Here is a 24,528-nt window from a genome sequence, read left to right as displayed (position 1 = left end):
AAGGGAAATTATTAAGTTTATAGTCACGCCATCCTTGAAACTCCCATGTTGTTCAAATACCAATTCATTACTTCTCTAAGTGGTCAGCAATCAAAGATGTGTTGTGTATTTGGTCTTTAGCAAGGTATAGATGCTGAACATATATAATCAGTTATAATGATGATGTTAATGATTTGATGAACATAAGGAGCTCCCACTGTGGCACAGTGGGTTAAGGATGTGACATTGTCTCTGTGGTGACATAGGTTCAATCCCCAGCCAGGTACATTGGGTTAAGGATATGATGTTGCTGCATCTGTGGCTCAGATTCGATCCCTGGCCCAGGAACTTTCACATGACGGGGGTATGGCAAAAATAGTAATAATAATAATAATCTGATGAATGTCTATAATCTGAAATTTGAAAAAAAATATCGTCTGAACCACATGACTACTTGTAACACCAACTGTCCAATTTCCTCATCACTCTGCTCTGCACCTCAGGATATTTGTCTCTTGAGAAAAGCCCATGTTCATGAAAGACCTATTTTCTATAGAAAGCCTCTAATGGAAGAGATATTAGTCATGAATTCCCAGTCCTGCTAATTGGTTTTGATCCTGATGATAAGAACTATTTATAATTCTGTGTCTTGAAAAGTAATGATGAATCTTAGGAGGAGTTAATCTCTCTGTGTTTTTCAATCCCTTGAAGCTCCTGAGAGTGAATCTTTGCAGTTACAAAGAAAGAACTCTTTAATTCTCCAGCATCTGGCTCCATAATTGTCACCTTCTTTTTGGCTCTCCACAATTTAGTCTCTTTCTGTCGCCTTTATCCTTGGTTAATTGCTTTATTTGAATGACTCTTGCTCATTATTTTACATCATCTGGGTTTCATCTCATAGTCAGTATTATGTTATGAGATGAGCATAAAATATCTTTAAAACTCTACTATTTTCATTTAAGTGGTATGTAAAGTATTCTGAATTACTGTCCCCCTTTTTCTGAACATTAGAAACATAAAATTAGAAAGAAATGTCTACGTCTTCACTCTTTCACATATACTGATAAAACATGAAAAAGTGTGCTAGTTTTGCTTTCCATAAAGTTTGTGAATAAAAGGTAGTCTTGCTTTGCTGAAAGTTAGGAATCATCACATCGGATATATGAAGAATTAGTAGCTCTGCCTAGTAACTCAAGTTGTGCAACTCAGAAGAAAATCCAAAGACAAAACTTGACTGCAGGAAGTTGATTTGGAAGCTTGATTTTAGAAACACAGTTAAAGGAGTAAGGGATTGAGACACCGAAATGAAGAATGTAGATAAATGTAACTGGGTATAGATTACTATGTCCCTACAGATTACTATGTCCCTAAACATGCTGTGTTTTGGAAAGTTCCCAAATAAGGGAAAGGAAGCTGGATTCCTTTTATTTTTTCACTTTTGGAGAGTACATTAACTCCTTGGCTTGCCCAGCCTTTCTCACACAGGATAGCGTATTATGTGAGGAAGCCAGAGAAAATCTGTCAGGTAAATTTTGAAGTGCTAGCAATGGAGAACAATCTCCTTGTTTGGAAATTATAAATCCTAAGGCTTAGAGGAAATTAATCCTTACCTAACGTTACCTTATCCAGTCACAGAATTTTTTTTTTCCATTTTTTAGGGCCACACCTGAGGTATATGGAGTTTCCCAGGCTAGGGGTCCAATTGCAACTGCAGCTTCCAGCCAACACCACAGCCATAACAACATGGGATCCAAGCCACATCTGCCACCTACACCACAGCTCATGGCAAGGCAAGATCCTTAACCCACTGTCCAAGGCCAGGGATGGAACCCGAAACCTCGTGGTTACTAGTCGTATTTGTTTCCACTGTGCCACAATGGGAACTCTTAGATTCTTTTTTTGTAAATAAATTTTATTGGAGTATAGGTGACTACAATGCTGTATTGCAGGTGTACAGCAAAGTGACCATCTACTCATATACATCTATACCCATCCTTTTTTAGAGGTCACCACAGCCACAGCAACACCAGATCTAAGCTGCATCTGCGACCTACAATACAGCTCATGGCAATGCTGGATCTTTAACCCACTGACCCAGGCGAGGGATCAAATATGCATCCTCATGGATATTAGTCAGGTTTGTTGCCACTGAGCCACGATGGGAACTCCTGCCTTTTCATTTTTAGTGATTTCCCTTGCTGTGCAAAAGCTTTTGCGTTTAATCAGGTCCCACTGGTTTCTGCTTGTTTTTATTGTCAGTATTCTAGGAGGAGGATCACACAAGATGTTGCTGTGATTTATATCAAAGCGTGTTCTGCCTATGTTTTCCTCTAGGATTTTGATCGTATCTGGGCTTACATTTAGGTCTTTAATTCATTTTGAGTTTATTTTTCTCTATGGTGCTAGAGAATGTTCTAATTTCATTCTTTTCCATGTAGCTGTCCAGTTTTCTCCAAATCACTTACTGAAAACACTGTCTTTTCTCCATTGTATATTCTTGCCACCTTTGTCATAGATTAGTTCACCATAGGTGCATGGGTTTATCTCTAGGCTTTATACTCTCTCCCATTGATCTACATTTCTTTTTTTATGCTAGTATCACATTGTTTTGATGACTGTAGCTTTGAGGTAAAGTCTGAAGTCAGGAAGCCTAATTCTTCCAGTTCTGTTTTTCTTTCTCAATTGTCATAGATTCTTTAAAGTGGTAGCTGTTTTCAATTTCATAAGAGAAAGACTCTACACAGGAAGCACAAGCTATAGCAGTACTGTTGCTCTTAATCAATATTCTCTTCTATGACCCCTCATCCTCATCCAGTTCTATGGATCCATATTGCTTGCTCAGTGAGGTAACCCAGCTCATTTATGAGCAGTCTGAACTTCTGGTTAAAAGTTCTTGTCAGCCTATTTTTGCTATAATTGCTCTTTTACAATTATCATAAACTATGAAGCCTCCAAGGGATGCCTAAGTGGATCCTTAGTTTTAGAAATATTCTTTTTTTTTTTTTTTTATGCTTGAACCTGTAGCATGTGGAGGTTCCTGGGCCAGGGACTGAATCCAAGCTGCAGTGCAACCTATGCCACAGCATGGCAACACCCAATCCTGAAACCCATTGCATTCAGGTCTCCGCAGTGATCTGAGCTGCTGTAGTCAGATTCTTAAGCTATTGTGCCACAGTGGGAACTCCTTAACAATTGTCTTCACTGCATCATCCATTAAGAAGTAGCAAGCCTGTCTTTATTAAATTGGGGATACAAAAATGAGAAAATTCTTGTGATTGTTGTTCCTCTAACATGAGGAACCCCAAATGACAGAGAAGCGGTTAAAAAACTAGGTGTATTAGAAAATATACTATGTCTCATCAAAGAAGCATTCTTCCTACTCCAGCAGATCTTAAAATGTCAGGGACAGAAATCAGAAATAGCACCAGAAAATAACTGAGATTCATGATAAGAGGTAATACTGTTTTCTCCATCCCTTTGGTTTGCAGAACCATGTATTTTATCTATCGGGGACATAGCACCATTTAAAGACCATTCAATATATACAACTTGAAGGACAGACTGTAGATCTGCAGTGTATTATCTTCAAACTGGTGTCTCAGTTATAATTTAACAGGCTATTCCAGTGTTCTAAAATCTGACTGATAGATCCCACTTCATTAAAAAAGAAAAATATTTAAATGGCTCAATTAGTGAATTTGCCAAACATTTAAGAAAAATTCTTAAACTCCTTTAGAAACATATTCAAAAGAAAAAAAAATATAAGGCTGGGATAAAGTAAAGGGTCTGAGTATCAAATCAGCCACACAAGAAACAAGAGTTTTACTCAGTTTCAATTTTTCTAACAATTCAAAAGATTGAGGCAACTGCAAGACACAATAAGAAGTCTAGATTGTCAACATAATTGCCCAGGTTCTTTCTTTTTGCAAAAGGATGCTCTGTGACCAGATTTAAAATGTCTCCACTAATGCATGAAGGATATCCCCTACCAAAAGTCATGAAATCTATTTTGGTCATGAAATCGCTCCCTTTTATGTCCCGATAAATACAGAGTAAGCATTATATTCTTCTGTGGGTTGTGTCCAAAAGCCTAAATTCCAAGTTAATTTACAAGGAGCATACAAGGAGAACAAGATATATCCTTTTTGTTTTCTTTTGGTTTGGTTTGGTTTGGTTTGGTTTTTAATATTTAGGGCCACACCTGCAGTATATGGAAAATCCCAGGCTAAGGGTCCAATCGGACCTACAGATACTGGCTGCAGCCACAGTCTCAGCAAGGCGGGATCCGAGCCACATCTGTGACCTACATAACAGCTCACAGCAACACTGGATCCCTCACCTACTAAGAGAGGCCAGGATCAAACCAACATCTCCATGGAAACCAGTAGGATTTGTTTCTCCTGCACTACATGGGGAACTCCGGATATATCCTGTTAATAACATTGTATTATCTATCTAATAATAAATACCACTCAGTATGTTTTTTTTTTGAAGATCCGAACAGGTAATTTGTTCCTTTTATTCTGATTCAGTTTCTCACCACCTTATGTCTCTTTATCTCTCTCTGCCTCTATCACCTTCCCTCTTCTACTTAATTAGCATGACAGAGCAGATGAATTATAGGCCAGTTATCAATCCTTTCTTTTTTCAAAAGTCAGAATCTATATACAGTCTTTTTAGGACCACACCTGCACCGTATGGAAGTTCCCAGGCTAGGGATCTAATCAAAGATACAGCTGGTGGCTTACACCACAGCAATGTCAGATCCAAGCCACATCTGCAACCTATACCACAGCTTGAGGCAACGCAAGATCCTTTAACCCACCGAGTGAGGCCAGGAATGAAACCTGAGTCCTCCTGGATAGTAATCAGGTTCGTTACCACTGATCCACAACAGGAACTCCATCAATAGTCAGAATATTTTTAAAGTAACAGTCTAATAAAGTAACTTTATAATAAAGGAAAATTGTAACCCAATTTGTGTATCCCTTCAACACAGACACAAAAATTGAAAAAGCAGTAACAAAGTAAAACCAGTGATATATAACTAGATCGAAATACCAAGGTAAGTCAGCTTTATTCCCAGACTGTAAAGTTTCTTTATCAGTTGTAAATCAACTTAACATATTAAAGATATGAGAAAGACAAATCAATAAACAATTTGATACAGAAAAAGCATTTGATAAAACCCAATACTCACTCATAATAAATTTCATAGAAGCAGCTTTAGAAAATTAGGCATAGAAGGTACATTGGGTTGAATAATGTTCCCAAAACATTCATGTTCACCAGAATCTCAAAGTGTGTCCTTATTTGGAAATGGAGCTATACAGATTTCACTATGGTAAATTAAGATCTTCATTAAGGGATTCCCCGTAGCAGTGCAGCAGAAATGAATCAGACTAGGAACCATGACATCATGGGTTTGATCCCTGGCTTCGCTCAGTGGGTTAAGGATCGAGGATTGCTGTGAGCTGTGGTGTAAGTCACAGATGCGGCTTGGCTCTGGCATTGCTGTGGCTCTGACATAGGCTGGTAGCAACAGCTCCAAGTAGACCCCTAGCCTGGGAACCTCAACATGCAGCAGGTGTGGCCCTAAAAAGACAAAAGACATAAAAATTAAAAAATAAAAGATCTTCATTAACGTAAATCAAGATGAGATTGTATTGAATCCCAATGAGTGACCTTGCAATGTACAGAAAGGGACACAAAGAGACACAAGAAAGGAGGCTCAGTGAAGACAGAGGCAGAGATTGGAGATTTGCTGCCACAAGCCAAAGAATGTCAGAAGCCACTAGGAGCTGGAAGAGGTAAAGAAAAATTATCTCCCAGAGTCTTCAACAGAAGCATGGCTCTATCAACACCTTGATTTTGGACATTGGTCCTCCAGAACTTTGAAAGCTTAAATTTCTAGGGTTTTTTTTTTTTTTTTGAAGCACCAAGTCTGTGGTAATTTGTTATAGCAGCCCTAGAAAACTAACCTAGAAGGAAACTAATTCTGATACATGATATTTACACAACAGTTACAGTTTATGTTGCAGGTAATGTGAAACATGGACAGCTTTACCCCTGAGATCAAAAATATGCCCACATTCTTTCCATAACTAATTCTATTTTGCATTTCAATGCAAGGTCTTGTGAGTAAAATAAGGCAAGAATACTAAATAAAATGTATAAATATGGAAATTATAATAAAATTGATACTCTTCACAGACAACATTGTCATGTACAAATTAGTTATCTTTCCCACAGTCTTCTATAGCATACCCTACCTCTTCACAATTGTAAATGATCTGATCTACAAAATAGAAACAGACTCATGGACATAGAGAACAGACTTGTGGTCACCAAAGGGAAGGGGGAGGAAGGAGAATGGACGGGAGTTTAGGGTTGGTAGATGCAAACTATTACATTTAAGTGGATAAGCAATGAGGTCCTACTGTACAGCACAGGGAACTATATCCAATTTCTTGGGATAGAACATGATGGAAGTTAGTATGAAAAAAAGAATGTATAAATGTGCATGACTGGGTCACTATACAGCAGAAATTGACATAAAACTGTAAATCAACTATACACCTATAAAGATAAAATTTTAGAAACTGAACTTAGTACACTATTGCTTATTTTCTTCCTGTATCTTTCCATAGGTGATAAAATAAATGAGTTCAGGAATTATTGGGGAGTACATCAAAATATAAACATATTCTTCATACTGTTTTCAAAGTAAAGAGATAAAAGCAAAAAAAAATCAACTTCTATTCAACCAAAACCAAAATCACAGGATTGTCAGGCTACAAGTTTTGAAATCAATTGAAAGTACTATGTAACACAAAGGAGATATATAGGAATCACATAGTTTTGTATCACAAAGTATTACGTGATTTACAAAATGTTAGGAAGAGGACCAACTGGTGTAAGGCAGGGTATCTCAACCTCAGCTCTACTGATACTTTGGGAAGTCTACGTCTTTGTTGTGGGGAGATGTTCTATATATTATAGAATTTGGGGCAGTCTCCAGGATCTATATCCAATAGATGCCAGTAACAGCAAACCCTTCCTTCCAAACTGTGACAACCAAAAATATTTGCAGGCATTTCAAAATGTCACCTGAGGGACAAAATCATTCTGACTTGAGAATCAATTATTTAAAGGTCTTATAGGAATTTTACTCAGTTCATTCTTATGGAGCTGAAGTCACATGCTAACTCCAAGTGTTCAGTCCACACTGCCCAAGCAGCAAACCACACAAGGTTTCTGAGTATTTTTTTAAAAAAAGACATTCTATATGAAAAATCTACAGTGTGATTCACTTATAGGGGTCCACCGAAATCTCCATACAGTATTCGAATTTGTCTTAGAAACTTCAAGTACCATAGTATCTACCCTAAAATAGTAGGCCTCCGCCAGAAAGTATCATAAAGAGATAAATCTGTGAATTTGGGAGATTTCACACTCTCTAGCATCCTGTCTTGCAAAGTTGTCTAAAGTGTTGCTACTTCCTGCTTGTCAGGCCCAATCAGCATTATATGAGCAGTGTAATGCACCTGAATGATATCCTATAGAATAGATAACTAGAGAAAGAATAGAGGCCTGATATAAAACAATGAACGTATTGTGCTGGATGGACCTGCCCACCGAAGGCAAATTTTTTTTTTTTTTTTGTCTTTTTGCCATTTCTTGGACCGCTCCCGCGACATATGGAGGTTCCTAGGCTAGGGGTCAAATCAGAGCTGTAGCCACTGGCCTATGCCAGAGCCACAGCAACGTGGAATCTGAGCCGCGTCTGCAACCTACACCACAGCTCACTGCAACACCAGATCCTTAACCCACTGAGCAAGGCCAGGGACCAAACCTGCAACCTCATGGTTCCTAGTCGGATTCGTTAACTACTGCGCCACCACATGAATTCCGCGAAATTTTTCTGAACATTTTTACTAAAAAATATAGAGGGAGGAAAGCATTTACTAGACCAATAATTATACTTGAGCAATGAGATGAATACTGATTTAATCTAATAATAATTCATATCTGGAACAACAGATATGATTGAAATTACCACCTGATTAATTTTAGCATAATATATTGTCATTCTTAAAGATCTACTAGTCTTCTTTACAAATCAAATAGCCAAGTTGAAAGTGAATATGGCAGAAATCCAAAGTGCATATTTGGGAGAGTGACACCAGTCCGATGGTGGAACAGAAAATCCCAGCTCTTATTACTCCAGGGAAACACCTAACAATGCTATGCATGCTAAAATACCTTTATGAGATGTCCAGAACCCAGTAAAGAAGCTGCAATGGACCAAATGAGTGAAACACTGAGAATAGCCTCATTGAATTGGGAAAGAGCAGTTTCTCTACCTGCAAAAGCACTTCTCCCAAGCCAACACAGCTCAGTACCTTGAAAGATCACATCATACCTAGATTTCTCCCATGGAAAAAGAGAAGGTGGAGCTGTTGCAAGGACTACAGTGTTATGGTAACCACCCAAGAAGCCAGTTTCTATCTTGCATCACACAAGCACTGATAGAACCAGCGAAATTTGGACCCCTGGGGGCAACAAAAACAAAGGAAATGGGCAGGTGGCTTCCTGTAGAAACAAATGAAAGATTTAAAAAAATAAACAAATTAATCTAAGAATAGTAATTTTTAAATATAAATGAAAACAACAAACTTATCTAGACAAAGAAAAAGAGGAGACAAACAAAATCATAAATGAAAGAAGAGATATTAAAACAGATAACACAAATTTAAAAGAGCATAAGAGTTACTATGAACACTAAATGCCAACAAATTGGATAACCTATAAGAAAAGGATAAACTTCTAGACACATGCAACTTATCAAGATAGAATCATAAAAAAAATAACAGAAAATCTAAGCAAAACTATAAGAAGTAAGGAGATCAAATCAGTAATCAAAATCCCCTAACAAAACCCAGGACTAGATGGATTCACTGGTGAATTCTAAAAGACATTTAAAGAAGAAATAATAAAAATCCATCTCGAACTTTTTCATAAAGTTAAATAGAAAAGATTACTTTTAAATTCATTTTATGATGCCAGCACCAATATTTAGGAAGCACTTATATCAAAATTAGACAAAGACCATATAAAGCAAAATACAGGCCAATACCTTTGAGCAACATAGATGCAAAAATCCTCAACACAATTATTAGCAAATGGAATTCATTAGCACATTAAAATGATCGTACAACACGGCCAAGTGGAACTTATCCCTGGGAGTCAAGAACAGTTCATCACATGCAAATCAATTAATATATTATAGATGATTAACAGAATGAAGAATAAACACCACAAGATTATTTCAATAGATGCAGAAAAGTATTTAAAAACATTAAATACAATTCCATGATAAAACCTCTCCACAAACAAAATATAAAGATTTTACATAAACATAATAAAGTTTATTGATGAAAATCCCAAAATTAACATCATAGTCAATGGTGAAAAGATGAAAGCTTTTTCTTTAAGTTCGGGATCAAGGTAAGGATACCCACTCACAATCGTTTTACCCAACACAGTACTACAAGTCCCAGCCAGAGAAACAGACCAGAAAAAGAAATAAATCAATAAGAAGTGGAAAAGAACAAGCAAAACTGTTATTATTTTCAGATAACATGTTACTATTTACAGAAAACATTAAAGACCCACTAAAATATTGAATAAACCAATAAATGAATTCAGTAAAATTTCAGGATGCAAAATCAATATACAGAAAATTTTCCGTGTTCTATACACTAATAACAATATATCAGAAAGAGAGATTAAGAAAAATCCCATTTACAATTATATCAAAAAGAATAAAATCCGGAGAAAAAATGTAACCAAGGAGGTAAAAGATCTACACATTGAAAACTATAAGACAGTGATGAAAGACAGTGAAGATGACATAAATAATTTGAAAGATCTATGCAAGTGGACTGAAAGAATACTGTTAAAATACCCATATGACAGGAAGCATATAAAGATTCAATGCAATCCTTATCAGAATTCCAGTGGAGTTTTTACCAAAATAAAATTTAAGAAAATTATAAAATTTGTACAGGACCCTCCCAAAAAACCCCAACTAGCCAAAGAAATCTAGAGAAAGAACAAAGCTGAGGGCATCACGTGCACTGATTTCAAACTCTATTACAAAGCTATAGTAATCAAAACAGTTATGGTGTTGAGGCATAGATCAATGGAACAAATTAGAGAGCCCAGAAATAAGCCCATGTGTATCTGTTCAATTAATTTATGACAAAGCAGCTAAAAATACTTAATAGGAGAATCACAGGCTTTTCAATAAGTGGTGTTGAGAAAACTGGATAGCCTCATGCAACAGAATGAAATTGGACCACTATCTTACACCATATTAAAAAGTTAATGCGAAATGGATTAAAGACTTACATGTAAGATGGAACCTTTAAAACTTCTAGAAGAAAACTTAGAAGCTTCTTGGCATTGGTCTTAGCAGTGATTTTTCTGGATATGACACTGAAATTAGAAGCATTAAAAGCAATAATGAGCAAGTGTTAGTACATCAAACATCAAAGATGCAGAACATCAAAAAATGAAAAGGCAACCTACTGAAAGGAGAAAATATTTTCTAACCATATATCTCATAAGCAGTTAATATTCAAAATATGAAAAGAACTCACATGATTTAATAGCAAAAAAATCCAATTAAAAATGAGCAAAAGATTAGAATAGACATTTTTCCAGAGAAGGTATCCAGATTGCCAACAGCTGTATGAAAAGACTCAACATTACTAATCATAAGAAAAATACAAATCAAAATCACAGTATCTCCTCACACCTGTTAGACTGGCTATTAACAAAAAGATAAGAAATATCAAGTGTCAGAGAGGATGGGAATAATGTGCACCATTGGTGGGAAGGTAAGTTGTTGTAGCCACTGTCAAAAACAGTATGGAGTTTCCTCAAAAAGTTGAAAATAAATCCAACAATTCCACTTCTGTCTATTTATCTGAAGAATACAAAACACTATCTCTAAAAGATATGTTCAGTGGTATAATTTACAATAACCAAAATGAGGGAAAAACCCAAGTGTCCCTTGATGGATGAATAGATAAAGAAATTGTAAGATGTGAGATGATTACATATATATTCAGCCATATATATTACATATAATATATATTACATAATTAAATATTATTCAGCCACAAAAGAATGACATCTTGCTGTTTGTGACAAAATGGATGGACCCTGAAGGCATTAGGTCAAGTTAAATAACTCAGACAAAGAAGGGCAAATGTCATAGGAACTAATTATATGTGGAATCTAAAACTAAATAAATAAATGCCCAAGCTCACAGAGATAGAGAAGAGATTTTTTATTGTCAGACATGAAGGTTGAGAGGTGGGAAAATGGGTGAAGGACGCCTAACGGAACAAACTTCTAGATGTAAAATAAATTAGGTCATGGAGTTATAACATAAAGCATGGTGGCTATAGTTAATTACTGCATTGGATATTTGAAAGTTGCTAAGGCAGTAAAACTCAAAAGTTACCATCACAAGAAAAAAATTTCTATAACGACATATGGTGATAGATGTTAACCTGATTTAATGCAATGATCATTTTGCAGCATAAATGATATTGCATGTCAGTTATACTTCAACTTAAAAAGGAATACTGTTAAGAAAATGAATGGACAAGCCACTGAACACCTATATATAGCAAGGACTAATACATACAATGGGTATATATGTTAAGTATATAAATAGAACATATATTTCAAGAATATATGAACATATACATATAACTCTAAAGTCAAAACTTAAAAAGGCAAACAACCCTTAAAAAACAGTGAGGCAGTTTCATACAAAACTAGACATACTCTTACCACATATAACAAAAACCATTATCACATGTAATGTTTATAACATAGGGAATGTTTATAGCAGTTTTATTCATTATTGCCAAAATTTGGGAGCAACCAAGATGTCCTTCAGAAGGTGAGTGAATAAATAAGCTGGTGCATACACACAATGGAATATTATTCATTGTCCCTGCTGTGGCTTGGGTCACTGCTTTGGCAAATGTTTGATGTCTGGCCTGAGAACGTCTGCATGCAGCATGTGTGAGGGGATAAAGAAGAATTGGTAGAACTTCAAATGATTAGTGCTAAGCTAATCTTAAAAAGGCTACAAAGTAAAAATAAATAAAAAATAATTTTAAATAAAAAGGCTACAAACTATATGATTCCAACTAAATGATAGTCTAGAAAAGACAAGACTAGGATCAGTGGTTCCCAGGGGTGGGTTAAGGGACAGGAATGAACAGGCTGAGCACAGAGGATTTTTAGGCAGTGAAGATATTTTATAGGATTATATAATGATGCATACATTTCAATATACATTTCTCAATACCCAGTGAACAACAAAGAGTGTACTTTAATGTAAACTACAGACTTTAGCTAATAATTATGTATCACTACTGGCTCATCAACTGTAGCAAATACATCATCCTAAAGCAAGCTGTTAAGAAGAACTTGCAGAGTGTGTGTGAGGAAGAATGTGGGAACTCTACACTTTCTGATCCATTTTTCTGTAGACCTAAAACTGCTTGAAAAAAATTAGGTTTATCCGTTTTAAAAAATCCCAAGTGAGATTTTTCTTAGTGTGATTTGGCACTACTTTTGAAACGCCCCTCATTTGCTCAAATATCAGTCCATTATTTCTTAAAATTCCAAGTGTGACAAGCAGCTAAGGGTGTGCAGTGATAACTTTCTTACACTTTATATTGGTGCCAAATACTTGTTCATTTAGCATGCAATAACTCAAGGCACATCTAAGGTAAACATGAAATTCTTCAATTGTAGCAAAAAAGAACATAACATTGAGCAAAAAAAAATTGCTGATCAACATCATATTGCACTGCTCAATTTACCTGTAACTCCAAAAATCTACCTTTGGGAAAATCAGTGTGCACAGAAGACCAGATTTCCATTAGACAAAAAAGTATGGACAATATCCAGTCCTGCTAATTAACATCCTTCCTAATGATATGAACTATTTTTAACTCTCTGTTTTGAGAAATGGTGGCAACCCACAAAGGGTGTTGTTAACTTCCTATGTCTCAATCTCTTGAAGCTTATGCTGAGTGAAACACGCACCTGAGCAGGTACCTAGAAAACCTAGTCTCCAAATTCTAGCAACTGGTTACAGTTTATTCCTCTATCTTTTCTCTTTCTATCTCCAGGTTCCTTTTGCTTACACTCTTCAGTTGAATCATTTTTAATTGTCTTGTTGTATATCATTCTGGTCTCACTTTCATAATTTCACTTGCACTATAAGGTGAATTTCTCTTCAAAGAGATCTTTATTAAATTGATGTTTGAAGGAACTTCAATTTTCCTTCCTTTTTTTTCACTTAAATTAGATTGATGGAAATAAAAAATTATGTCTTGGCTATTACATTCCAACTGAGCACAATCTGGTAGAGAAAGCTATCCCTATGTTTGGAAAAAACTGAATGATCAAGCCTTAAAAATCATTATAATTACTTGAAAAACAAACTTTTTAGGTATTTAATATGTGCCAGAGCATGCTCTGATGCTTTTCATGTCTTAATTCATTTACACAACAACACTATAAGGTAAATACTATTGTCATCCTTCTTTTACAGGTGAGGAAACTGAGGGACAGAGATGAAGCAACTCATCCAAGGACACATAGCTCATAAACCAAGGAGATGGAGATTCAAACTCAGGTAGTCTGGCTCCTGAATCTGTGCTCTTATTTTGAAATTATACTATTTTTGAAATTGTTCTTGCCACAGCTTGAGGCAACGCAAGATCCTTTAACCCACCGAGTGAGGCCAGGAATGAAACCTGAGTCCTCCTGGATAGTAATCAGGTTCGTTACCACTGATCCACAACAGGAACTCCATCAATAGTCAGAATATTTTTAAAGTAACAGTCTAATAAAGTAACTTTATAATAAAGGAAAATTGTAACCCAATTTGTGTATCCCTTCAACACAGACACAAAAATTGAAAAAGCAGTAACAAAGTAAAACCAGTGATATATAACTAGATCGAAATACCAAGGTAAGTCAGCTTTATTCCCAGACTGTAAAGTTTCTTTATCAGTTGTAAATCAACTTAACATATTAAAGATATGAGAAAGACAAATCAATAAACAATTTGATACAGAAAAAGCATTTGATAAAACCCAATACTCACTCATAATAAATTTCATAGAAGCAGCTTTAGAAAATTAGGCATAGAAGGTACATTGGGTTGAATAATGTTCCCAAAACATTCATGTTCACCAGAATCTCAAAGTGTGTCCTTATTTGGAAATGGAGCTATACAGATTTCACTATGGTAAATTAAGATCTTCATTAAGGGATTCCCCGTAGCAGTACAGCAGAAATGAATCAGACTAGGAACCATGATAACCTAGTAGAAATGGACCAAATTTCATGAAAGTCACAACTGGCCAAACTCACACAAGAAGAAATAGGCAATACAGTAGGCCTATATATAATAAATGGAAACTGAACCAATACTTTAACCTAACAATACAAAATTCTTCAGGTCACATGATCTATAAATTCTACTTACAAGTATGTATCCAAAGGACAAAAAGGGCACTAATTAGAAAATCCTCTCTAGCCCTGGGATATCTAGTCACTTAGGATGGAGTGTGATAATGTGAGAAAAACGAATGTATATACGTATGTGTGACTGCGTCACCTTTCTGTACAGTTGAAAATTGACAGGCCATTGTAAACCAGCTACAATGGAAAAAAATTAAACAGAAAAAAGAAGAAAATCCTCTCAATGTTCACTGCAGTTTTAAATATAATAACCAAGATATGGAAGCAACTCACGTGTCTATCAATAGAAGAATGGATAAAGAAGACATATATACACATAACATGATACTCCCCAGCCATTTGTAATGACATGGATGGACTTTGGACCTTGAGGGTATTATGCTCAGTAAAATAACAAAGACAAAGAAGGACAAATACCATAGGATTTCACTCATATGTGGAATATTAAAAATAATAATAATAATAAAAATTTTAAATAAACAAGACAAACAACACAAAAACTAACACTTAGATAAAAAGAACAAAGCAGTGATTATCAAAAGGGAAAGGTCATCAGGAGGGCAAAATGGGTGAATGGGATCAAGTTTATGGTGATGGATGAAGACTAAATCTTTGGTGCTGAGCATGCTGTGGAGTATACAAAGGTAGAAATATAATTTTTACACACAAAATATATGATCTTATAAGCCAATGTTAACTTCTAAAAATAATTAAAATACATGTATTATTAAAAGTAAAATACAAAATATTTTTCCAGAAATATTTAACATACATCACTAGTGTAAGGCATGATGGTTTGATTTACGCATTTTTGAAATGATTTCCATAGTAGGTTTAGTTAACTTCTATCATCTCATCTAGACACAACAAAACAAAAAGAAAAACTAATTTCTCCTTGTGATGAAAACTCAGGATTTACTCTGTTAACTTTTCTTTATACCATACAGCAGTTAACTATAGTCATAATGTTTTACATTATATCCCTACTACTTACTAATTATATATTGGAAGTTTTGGCTGTTTAACCATGTTTCTCCAGTTCTCTCTTCCCATCACTCCACTAACTATGGTAACCACAAATCTGATCTCTTTTGTTATTAACTTGATTTTTTTTTTTTTTAGATTTCACATATAAGTGAGATCATACAATATGTGTCTTCTCTAACTTATTTCACCCAGTATAATGCCTTTAACTTCCATACGTGTTGTTTCAAGTGATAAAATTTTCTTGTGTTTCGTGGTTGAATGATACCCCATTGTATCATTTCACTTTGTGAAACTGTCTACAAGTCCCTGTGTCCTTGTGTGTGTGGTTTTTTTTCAGATTTTATTTTATTTATTTTATTGTTTTTTTCTCCACTGTACAGCATAGGGACCCAGTTACACATACATGTATACACAATTTTTTCCCCCATTCTCGTGCTGCGAAGTAAGTATCTAGACATAGTTCTGAGTGCTACACAGCAGGATCTCATTGTAAATCCATTCCAAGAGGAACAGTTTGCATCCGTTAACCCAAATAGCCTCTCCTTTAGCCTCCTAAGCCTCTGCTTAGTTCAAAAGGCTGACTCAAGAATGAATGATTAGGAAATACTGTTAAGCTAAAAACTTGTTAAAACTGTCTCCATTAAATTAAGCCTTTCCTTGTCCCACTAACTTACTTTAATTGGCTTTTCACAAATAATTTCTTCCTTGCTTAATTGTTTTGTTGTTGTGTGTTTACTAATGACTATTTTCTAGTTGGAGTTATATTGTGTGCGTGGTATTTTCCTTTCCAACACTCCTTAACAGTCCCTTCCTTTGTAAGAAACCTTCACCCAAGAGAAAAGGTCAAAGTGTGGTAACCCTGAAGATCACCAGAAACCATCACTGGACCACCTGATGCTCGCCTTGATGACTTTGAAATGCTCTATGGAGGGAGAAGAATGCAGGAGCCCTATTCCTTATCAACAGCCCTGTTTTTCAAGCTAAATCTATAAGACCCCTTAATAGTCCCTCTCAAGGGAAGACACAATTTTGAGGACATTAGCCTGCTTTGCCTGGCAAAGCAATAAAGTTGTTCTGCTTCACCCAAAACTCTGCCTCTGAGACTTAATTGGTAGGGTTTCAGCAATACTTGTATCTTGGCATCCACAGGGGATTAGTTCCAGGATTCCGCTACAGATCCCCAAACCCAACGATGCTAAAGTCTCTTATACAAATGGGGTAGTATTTGTATATAACCTATGCATGTTCTTTTATACACTTTAAATCTTCTGTATTTAAATCTCTTAGATTACTTACAGCTAATAGGATGTATATGCTATGTAAATAGATGCCAGCATATGGCAAACTGAAGTTTTGTTTTATAGAAGTCTCTAGAATTGGTTTCAATATTTTTATCTGTGGTTGGTTGAATCCACAGAGTTGAAACCCCAGATATGAAGAGCCAACTATATGTACCACAACTTCTTTATCCATCCATCCATCAATGGACACTTAGGTTGTTTCCATGTCTTCATCACTATAAAAAATGCTACTTATGAATGTGAGGGTGCAGATAACTTTGAATTAGTGTTTTTGTTTCCTTTGGTTATATTCCCCAAAATGAAACTGATGGATTGATTATATGATAATTCTGGTTTTAATTTTTTGAGGAAATTCCATAACATTTTTCATAGAAGGTGCACAAACTTACGTCCCACCAACAGTGCACATGAATTCCCTCTCCACATTCTTGCCAACATTTGCTATTTCATGTCTTTTTGATGATAGATATTCTGACAAGTGTGAAGTGATTATCTTTGTGGTTTTGATTTGCATTTCCCTGATGATTAGTAATCTTGATCATTTTTCCTTATGCTTGTTAGCCATCTGTATGTCATTTAATACAAAGTATTGAATGAAAATAAATCAAGAAAGCTTATAGGAATGCCCCCCTTACATAAAGCCTCTTGCTTGTTTCTGGAAAAAAAAATATTGATACATAGGACTCACTCCTTCCCACTCCATCAATGAGAATATCAGCAACAATTATGGATGACGTCTCACTCTTCCTCACCTCAGTAATTCTAAGCAAGCTTGTAGTTTGACATTTTCTGTTCTAAATGGTATTTATTTCTTACCCACCCAGCACATTAATAGGAGATATTCTTACATCTTCTTTCTTTTGTTACTTCTCATCATCCAATAACTTCTGATTTTTTTTTTCTCTTGAGAAAATTAGCATGATTTGTAGACCTGGTTCCCAGGAGAAATCAATAAAAGGCTGGTTATTAGAGATCTTAGAGTCAGTGGGTCACCGACACCTAGTACTACTAATTACCTATATTCTCACTGGGAATAAACTTATATATTTCTGTTCTAAAGGTTATTATCAAAACTATTGAGTTTCTACAAATGCTGCTGTACAACTTCAAAGAGAAGAGGTAGGTCATAAAAATACTTGTAATGTTGAGCAGTATCGCTCTCATATTTTTCTCCCACTTTTTGTCTTTCTGTCTGTCTCCAATTATTCCAATGCTTTTGATACTATTCTCACTATTTAAATCATTAAATTATATTTTATACCTGAAGACAGAGATATTACTGAAAGGACTGAAAATTATGATGCCCATTCCGTTCCCATACATGCTTCAACGGCAATGATTCTCTGTCCTCATATAGGGAATACTGGGGTCCATCAATTCCCTCCACTTGGTGTATTTGATAAAGCATTTGATGATATTAACCAATGAATGGCTCAAGAATTAAAAGGAGAAGAATGAACACAGCTTCATAGAACTGGTACCTGTTAGTTCTGAAAAAGACCTCTATAACCAGGGAGCTAATGTGGTTAAGATTATAAATTAAAAGAAAAATTAATGAATATGGCACATCAGTGAAGAGGACATTAGCAAAATGAGTTTTGAACAGCTTTACTTCTTTGTGTTTTCAGTCTTAAGGTGGTTATAATTGCAATTGGCCCCTTAGAGGAGAGGGAATTTTCAATCACTAAAGTCAGAAGACCGACATTCTATCTGGTTTTTTGCATTACCTACTTGAAAAGGTCCCCATGTTCTAAATGTTAAAGCCAAAATATCCAGCAGGGATAGCAACTCTTATGAGACTCTGCCTCTGGAGAATTTCTGTTTCCTTAATGTTTTTTGAGAAAGCAAAAGAACTAAATATTTTGCACTGGTTTGAAAATAATCTTTCCTCCTGTTCTACACATGAAATCAGTATTTCAGAGTTCTAAATGCCAGAACCAATTCCTGATAAGCCTTGAACAGAAGATAGGATCTTATTCAGGGATTAATCAGCACAACACAGCAGTACACAGAATTATGAATAAGTCTGATTTCATCACATAAGTTTAGCTTTTCTCTTTAGACATATTTCTTAGATCAGTCTTATCTGTCTTAGAAAATATTAGGGAATACTATAAAGAATAAAATTTAGCTGGTAAGCTAAAGGGGTGGCTTCTATCAGTGTTTTCCTACTAGTCTCAGAGTCTGATTTGTCTATTCCAAATAACAGACACGGCAGGATTCTACAAAATGTCACATATATCAATTATGCCCTAGGCGAGGAATTATGTACACATCTGGTCCAAGTTTGGCAAAAAACACCCAGGTTTTCTTCATAGTACACCTGGTAATTGTCATTCATTCACAAAGAAATGGTTGTTTAGCCAGGGCTAATAAAACTGAAACTAGTGTTAAAAATAATAATTTACCCCTAACTATCACATATAGGCATACTTCACTCTCTCCATAAATCTCACAGTGATTTTCTTTTTCTTGCCCATCTTTCTCTCCTGCTGTTTTCCTTTCATTTGCTTTCCACATTTTTTATTGCAAATGTACAGCCGAAAAAGAAAAATAAAAAATATAAATGTTCAAACTTTTTAATATTAAAATTACCTAAAATGTCATTATCCAAAGGGATTTCCTTGACATGTTAATATATATACTTAGACATTTTTGCAGTGTATGCATATCAAGAGTACATCACATAATACACTCACTTATAATCAACTTTTGTCACTTAATAATTTAGTCGACATGTCAGCAAGTCTAAATTTGCATCATTTTTAATGACCACATTCATTTTGGTACCAATCTTATCAACTTCCTCTTTTTACATACCTGTTCATATCTGCTCTTAAATGTACTTCTATTTTTCCTCCTTAGATTAGATAATGAATAGATTCAAATATATGTTATGGATAGACATTTTCAAACATTCTATTTATTTATAGTGATAATATATATTCTCTCCTAAAAAACTGTTGGTAGCAAAAAAAAATTGTTGGCAGCAATTTTACTCATCTAAAATGCTAAAATAGCATTTCAGTGGAACTAAGCTTCAATTATTTGAAGACAAGCTCTCATGACCTTCATGGCCTGTAACTTTTTCATGCTCTTAGTGTGTTACAATTAATGTTCTGTTTCAGTGAAGTCATCATTGATTTCTCACTTTCATGTTCAAACTGCCAGACATTAATGCTAGAACAGAGTTCTCAAAGAATAAAATCTCTCTCAATTCTAGCAGAATACTGAGAACACCTCTTTTTGAGTCTGCTGATCCTCCTTCTTTGGAATTTGGACCTTCCCTTGATTTAAAGTGTATCTTAAGTCCCCAAGTGACTGGTTGCAATCATAAGTTTTAGAAACAATCAGAGAAGTAAGCCATTTCATCTTATGCTACCATTCCTCTTAGGTTCAACATTCATTCCCTCATCAGTTGGTGCTCTATCTGTGATTAATGCCCAAGAGTTCTCAAGTATGAAATAAAAGAATAATCAGAGAGTACATTCTCCTAGAGTATGTGTGGACAAATGTGATTAAGAATTTGAACACTCCAAATATGGCTGATTATTCATGATATGGAAGGTGTTACTTTATACAAACAAGACTGAAGAAGCCAGAATTATTGCACAAGCTTGGTAAAGGAACTTTCTGATAGGAAAATGTTACTCTTTGTTCCTAATTCCTCCACCTTACCTGCCATATTCCCATATGAGTTCTTTCCTTATCTCTTTGGTCTAACTTTGATTATTTCACTTATTTTATTCATTTATATTTTCACTTGCCCTCTCCGTATGTTTTCTAACTTCACATTTTGGCACTTGCAACATATTTTCCACAGAATCATTTATGGGCAAACGATGTAATAAAGTTTGATAAGTGTATTTTGCAATTCCTTCTTATTTTCTGCCTTCAGAGAACTTCAGCTTCTTTTCTGCTGATTGAGTCAATGGACAGAGTAAATTACTCTGTGGTATCTGAATTTGTATTAATTGGACTTTCAAATTCATGGGAGATGAATCTTTTTCTCTTTTGGTTCTTCCTCGTGTTCTACGTGGGAATTATCCTGGGAAACCTCTTCATTGTGTTCACGGTAATTATTGACTCTCACTTACACTCTCCCATGTACTTCCTATTGGCCAATCTCTCTCTTCTTGATCTAGGTCTTTCCTCTACCACAGTGCCCAAAATGATCTCTGATCTTTTAACAAACTGCAATGTTATTTCTTTTCCAAAATGCATGACACAGATATTTTTTATTCATGTCATGGGTGGAGTTGAGATGTTGCTGCTCATAGCCATGGCATATGACAGGTATACTGCAATCTGTAAGCCTCTCCACTACCTGTCAGTTATGATCCGCAAAATGTGTTTCTTCTGTAGTGGCTGCCTGGATGGTGGGAATAGTCCATGCTGTATCTCAGTTTGTTTTTGTCATAAACTTGCCTTTTTGTGGGCCTAATAAAGTAGATAGTTTTTATTGTGATTTTCCTCGGATTATGAAACTTGCTTGTGTAGACACTTATAAGCTAGAGTTTGTAGTAATTGCTAACAGTGGGTTTATATCAATGGCTACCTTCTTTTCTTTAATTATATCCTACATTTTCATTTTGGTTACCATCTGGAAACGTTCTTCAGGAGACTTATCCCAAGCTTTTGTCACACTGTCAGCTCACATCACTGTAGTAATTTTGTTTTTTATGCTATGTATGTTTCTCTATGTATGGCCTTTCCCTACAACATCACTGGATAAGTATTTTTTCATTGTTGACTTTGCCATCACCCCTGTCTTGAATCCTGCCATCTATACATTAAGAAACAAAGACATGAGAGTTGCCATGAGAAGACTGGGCAAACAGATTTTAGGTTACAGGGGGATCTCACAATAAATGGAGGAGATCTAGAGAACGAGATGCTTCAGGCTCACCAAAAACACTGAGAGCCATGTGACTGACTTCACAAGAAGTACCATTGTACTTCTCTCTACTATGGTAAGAAGTACCATTGTACTTGTCTCTACTATTTGGAGAGGAGGTCAACAAAAATGCATCTGTAGAAACTGACTGTCAAATCAGAGGTGAATTTATTTTGCCAATCACACAGAATAAACTGACTTCATCTACCTTCATGGAGAAGAGAGATGAGAAAACTGAGCCGATTTCTAGGTGTAAGCTTAATATTCAAATACTATTTTCTAAGTGACATTTTCTGGGACTTATTAATTATAATTACTCTCAATTATAAATAAATACCTCAAAAATTGATAAACTTGTCTCATAGTAAGCTTCTGGATTCAATAGATAAGATGTGAGTATAGGTAAATCATATGTCAATAAAGTATATTTTCAAATTTTCTATTTCAATCTGATTTTATTTTTATTATTTTTTAAATTTTATGGCCACATTCCCATAAAATTCCTGGGTCAGGGATTGAATCCAAGCTGCAGCTGAGATCTAAAATGCAGCTGTGGCAACAGTGGAACCTTCAATCCACTGTGCCAGTTATGGGATTGAACATGTACCTCTGAAGCAACCTGAGCCACTGCAGTTGGATTTTTAACCCACTGTGCCACAGCAGGAACTCCCTCTATTTTAATTTTAGTTTAAATTAGAATAAGAATAAAGTCAACTATGCATTACTTATGTTAAGCCTTGAACTCAAAGTTGCCTGTGCCTTGATTTTTTTCCAGTTTAGGATGCTGTTTTCAGTTTTGTGTTTAGACTTGAGTGATGGCACATGAAGAATTTATTTAAACACTATCAATACTTTAGATAAAACAGACCAGATATTTTTGCAATTTTTCTGCTTCTCTGTTATTTTGATAATGAAGGAGGGGGAGGGAGTAGAATGGATTGGGAGCTTGGGGTTAACAGATGCAAAGTATTGCCTTTAGAATGGATTAGCAATGAGATCCTGCTGTGTAGCAAGGAGAACTACATCTAGTCACTTATGGTGGAGCCTGATAACATGAGAAAAAAGAATGTATACATGTATATGTAACTGGGTCACCATGCTGTACAGTAGAAAAAAAAAACTGTATTGGGGAAATAACAATAAAAAAAGAACCTGCTTCTCCCACCTCTACAAAAAAAAAAAAAAAAAAGCATTCTAATGTTCAATCATCCTGATTTGTTCTTTTAAAAGGCATAGAAATAGGCATAGATATTCCTTGGGAACTAATCACCCAAGGCTATGTGTTTAGAGGTCTTGTTTTTCTTGAATACAGTTGGTCCTCCAAGAGTTTACGTATTTGTGTTTGACAGCTTTGGATAAACGTAAAGTCAAAATTGGTGAGGCATATTCATTTTAACTGAGGATTTCTACATCTGGAACAAAGGCTTTATTAAAGTTACATGTTACTTTTTCATGTATTTGTTTCTACCATTCAATAAATAAAATCTGCTCAACTGAAAAAACTAATGCCTATTTTTTTTTTTTTTTTTGGCCTATGTTTCTCCAAGAATGTTGCAATAATATCTTTGGTTTTCTCTGTATAAATAAGTCAATAACAGTTCTTTTTAATGTTTTATTAGTCATCTGGACAGGAACTTTTTTACTTAATTATTGCTGATAACTCGCTTGTTCAAATACTTTACTTGACTTCTGAAACACTACAATCTCCTGGTTTTCCTCCAACCTCTTGGATATTCCTTTCCAGTATCTGTTTGTTGAATTCCACTCATCCTCTCAATCAACAAACTTAGCATTGCTCAGAATTGCATCTTTGGCCTTTTCTCACTTTATATTTTGTCCCCAGGTGGCATCCATTCCCATGGCCTTAATTACTATGTCTAGCTTTTAGCTAAGGGCTCTCAAAGCTAGGGTACTATTTCTTGAGTTCCTAATCCATATATTTAACTGCCTACTTACTTGGATGCTTCAGAGTTAGCTCCCTATCAACAAGTCTAAAAATAAACTATTCGTCTCCCCAAATCTTCTCTTCTTTCAAGGTCCTTAGTCACAATAAACGGCACCAATACTTACCCAGTTGTTCAACCCCAAATATGGAGTAATAAATAATGGACACCTGCCTCTCCCCTGATCCTCAGTATTCAATACATCCACAAGTCCTACTAATTCCACCTTATAAAACCTATTAAATATGTCCCCTTATTTTCTTCTGCAATGCCTCCATTTTGTGAAGTCTTCACATGTCATTTTGGAACAGAATATTAGGTCAATTGTATGGTTTTCACACTTCAAATCTTATTTCCTTTAGTTACCATTATCTTTAGTATAGGAAATTTCTTTTTAAAGTATAAACATGTGATTTTTTGCTTAAGACCCTCATATACTTGCAGTGGCATCACTTAAATTAAAATACTAACTTCCTTTCAAAATTGGTCAGGTTATCAGCGGATCACATTCCCCTCTCCAGCTTCAGAGAACAACATGCTCTGTCCCTGAAATTCCAGGGCCAACTTGGTGGTGTTTGTTTGTTTGCTTTACCTGCCCCTAAACTTCAAACTATCATCTTTGAGGCTCTGCACTAGCTAATCATTCTGCCCGAAACACTGTCCATCATACTTCACTTATTAATATCTATTCATTCTTCAAATCTGTTTTAACACCATTTTACCAGGGACAAATTTCCAGAACATGGGTCTTGGAACTTTCCTTTCATTGTGTATTATTATTATAACACATCCTATGACCACTTTTGTAACATTAATTACACTCATA

At 35.3% G+C, this 24,528-nt stretch overlaps 1 long non-coding RNA gene and 1 pseudogene across 1 annotated transcript in view; one reads left to right on the top strand and one right to left on the bottom strand.

The window, feature by feature from the left end:
• The window catches only part of LOC146401733 (uncharacterized), a 279,104-nt gene that overhangs the window by 131,696 nt on the left and 122,880 nt on the right, over positions 1-24,528 (bottom strand). Inside the window, exon 2 of the long non-coding RNA XR_014809256.1 lies at positions 10,396-10,482. This is a non-coding gene — a long non-coding RNA (uncharacterized LOC146401733). The remainder of the gene's footprint in view (positions 1-10,395; positions 10,483-24,528) is intronic.
• Positions 20,794-21,733, top strand: LOC110259132 (olfactory receptor 4F21-like; annotated as a pseudogene).

Source organism: Sus scrofa, chromosome 7 (genome assembly GCF_054392235.1).
Source record: "Sus scrofa isolate SSC_HxYL_T2T_F1_AM1 chromosome 7, Sscrofa_HxYL_maternal_Yorkshire_Landrace_v2.0, whole genome shotgun sequence".
Classification (NCBI taxonomy): domain Eukaryota; kingdom Metazoa; phylum Chordata; class Mammalia; order Artiodactyla; family Suidae; genus Sus; species Sus scrofa.
Note: the sequence above shows the minus strand (reverse complement) of the source record. Positions and strands in the feature narration are given on the sequence as shown.